This window comes from Triticum aestivum, chromosome 5D (genome assembly GCF_018294505.1).
Source record: "Triticum aestivum cultivar Chinese Spring chromosome 5D, IWGSC CS RefSeq v2.1, whole genome shotgun sequence".
In the NCBI taxonomy this organism is placed as follows: Eukaryota; Viridiplantae; Streptophyta; class Magnoliopsida; order Poales; family Poaceae; genus Triticum; species Triticum aestivum.
The window spans coordinates 445123397-445127023 of NC_057808.1; positions in this window are offsets into that span (position 1 = coordinate 445123397).

The following is a 3627-nucleotide window of genomic DNA, read 5'->3' on the forward strand; positions in this document are numbered from 1 at the left end:
CTGGCGCCTAGCTACGTAGAGGAAGTACCCCTTGGCTCTTGCTTGCAACGGCCGGGGAAAAGCGTCTATGCATGTCATGTGTCAGCTCGATTATTAGCTAGTCTAACTAGTGAGTGAGTACGTGGAACTGTTGGCTTTTCTCCCAGGACGAATATATCTGTCCTTGGAGCTTGGAATCCATCGGGTTTAATATTCCTGGACCCGCCCAGTGATATGCTAATCAATGTACTTCCAGCAGGCGATGCCGTTAGTTTGATTGATGGAAGCATGCATGCAGCATGATTTTACGTGATATAGTTTGACTGATTAGATGACTAACTTTAGCACGTAGGCACACATCAGTGTATAGGTAGAATAATACTCATCAATGTGTACAAATACTCTCTTTCTCCGAAAATAAGTGTCTCTGGTTTAAAATAACAGCTTTGCTACAGCACATCTAGATGTGCCATAAGTATTGCACATCTAAATCTTATGTCATTGATCTTACGTTAAGATTCGTGTGAATATTTTGTTCTTTTTTCTTTTCCTCTTTATGCTTGACTCACTCACTTAGATGTGCCCTAAACACACCCTTAAAATAAAGGAAGTAGTACGCATCTGCAAACACTAAAAAAGGCACATGCAAAAACATGGGAAATACACACTAATTTTAAAATGAACACACACTTATTTATGAGTAAATATGCACACTAAGGTGAGAGTTGCACACTTCACTTATTATTGCTTTCTTTTGCCAGCAAAACAAAAACAAGTGAAAGGCACGTGTACACAAAGATAGCACGTGCACACACCAAAAAAAAAATGAGGAAGTACACATATCTTAGATGGAAAGTATATTTTTTTGCGGGTATAGATGGAAAGTATATCACGTTTATCGAAACCTACCAACATACTCCCTCCGTCCCATAATATACGAGCGTTTTTGACACTACACTAGTATAAAAAACGCTCTTATATTATGAGACGGAGGGAGTAGAATCTAGTTTCAAAGTATCAACGATGAACTCAGTAAAAACAACTCGTAAATTGGATGCTTGGTTCAAAAGATATTTCGGTTTGATAGTACCCATCTTATCAAAAGAGAAAATCCCACCAAAATAACCTCGTGTTGGCACCATGACGACTATATCTCGCATTAAGCGAGTTGGAAGGATCTCTCGCTGAAGGACTTCTCAATCTTGCATAGCAACTGGGCCGGCCCATTGGCACATACTTAATAAGAAATACTCCAAGTAGGGCGTGACATACTTGAGGTAAAATAGCTAGTTTCCTCCACTGGTTTTTTTTTGTTTTTGTTTTACATCAGTTTTCTTTATTTCTTCCTCCGCTTTCATTGGGTTTTTTCTCTATTTTTCTTTGTTTTTCTTTGGTTTTCTATGTTTCTTTTCAGTTTTTGTTGGCTTTTTTTTTCATTCTATTTTCTTCCTTTTTTGTTTATATCTTGTTTTTCATCGGGTTTTTTCTCTTGGTTTTCATTTTTTTATACACATTTTTTGTATATATCTAATACACATTAAAAAAAATTCAAATACAACATCAACATTTTTTAATACTTGGTTAACATTTTCTTTATACACATTCAACCATTTTTCAAATGCTTGATTAAAAAAATTCAAATACAAGATCAACATGTTCAAATACATGGTCAACATTTTTTCTATAAACATATAAAAAATTTAAATGCTTGATTAAGATTTGTTTATACACACTTAGCATTTTTCAAATGCTTGATTAACATTTTCAAATACTTGTTCAACATTTTTTCAAATGCTTGATTAACATTTTTATATACATGATCAAAAAATTCATCGCTTTTAATACATCGTCACCATGTTTTCTATACACATTTAACATTTTCCAAATGCTTGATTAACATTTTTGAAAGTCTTTTTCAACATTGTTTCATACTTGATTAACATTTTATATAAATGACCAATTTGTTTTATCAGTTTTCTAATACATGGTCAATATTTTTTAAACACATTTAACATTTTTCAAATGCTTGATTGACATTTTTCAATACTTGTTCATTATTTTTTCAAATGATTAATTAACATTTTTTGAATACATGATCAATTTTTTTCATACTTTTTCTTATACGTGATTAACATTTTCTCTGTACGCCTTTCACATTTCCAAATGTTTGGTCAAGATTTTTCAAATGTTTTTTGTACAGTGCTTTTGTAATATACAATATCTGGAAATATAAATAAAGTAAAAGAAATAAAAAATGAAAACAAAAAACATAACAAAAAATAATATGGCCTGTGGCCAGTGGCGCGAAAGGTCGGCCCAATATGAGTTCGCCTTGACTTCCTCCGAAATCACTAATTAAGGAGAATGTCTAAGAAAGTAATTAAAGAGCACTCTTTGCAGAGGTCACTCCCACCTCCGCAGGTTGCGAGAAGTGTGCGGACTACACGTGCGCCACTTGTTGCAACCTGAGAGTTTTCCCTTTTTTGTAAATCCGTTTATTCAAAATGTTTTTATGTCTTAAACCGTGCATGCAAATCTTAAACCGTTTTCATCGTTGTATTCCTCGTGTCAAGATCTTCAAAACTTGATTCCATGTTAATATGTTCTGACGAACTTTTTTTAGAAAAAAAATTAGACGGGAAAACCGAACTAGGAGGACCTATTTTTCCTTTTCTGAAAAAGGCACGACTGTGCCTCTCACGGAAGAAAATTCATGCCCCCATGAGAAGTAAATCCGTGCCTCTCGCGGAAGGGAAAGAAAATAGAAAATGCGTTTTTTTTTGTTTCTCGCAGAAGCAAAATGGTGTCTCTCGCGGAAGAAAAAAAATGTGTTTCTTTTCCGTTTTCGAGAGGCACGACCGTATCTCGCGGAAGCAAAACCGTGCTTCTCGCGAAAGCAAACCCGTGCCTCTCGCGGAAGGAAAAAAACAAAATGCATTTTTTTCCCGTTTCCGAGAGGCACTCGCGGAAGGGGAAAAAAAGAAAGTGTGTTTTTAAATATATATGAATTCAAAAAAGTCCAAGAAATTTAAAAATTATCGTGCCAGGCCAATTACTTGTGATATTTTTCCCTGGTTAACCTACAGTACACTGGAGCCGGTCCAACTAGCCGTCATTTTCTTCCTTCAAGTCTAGTGCGCTCGAGACGGTCTAGTTAAATGCACGCAACCACTGCAGCAGCACGGTGCAATATAAAACACCGAGTTTCTTTTGTTTCTTGTTCAACCGGTCTTTCAGGTTTCTTAGTCAACAAAAATTTCAACTTTTTTGTGTTTTCTAACTATTAATGAATTTCAAAAAAACATAAATTTTAAAAATGTTTGTGAATTTTAAATAAAGTTTGTGAATTTAAAAAGTATTCGCAAATTGGAAGAAAAATGAACTAACAAATATATAAAAAGTTTAGAAGTGTTCATGGATTAAAAAAACTCACGCATTTCAAAAGAATTCTCGAATTTAATAAACACTCGTGAATTTGACAAAAATGTTTATGAATTTAAAATATATATGAATTCAAAAAAATTCAAGAATTTAAAAATGTTTTTAAATCATTATTATCGTTTCAGAAAATATTCATGAATTAAAAAAGTAAAAGTAAATATAAAATAAACAAAAAAGAAAGGAAGGAAGAAAGAAGAAGAAGCCAAA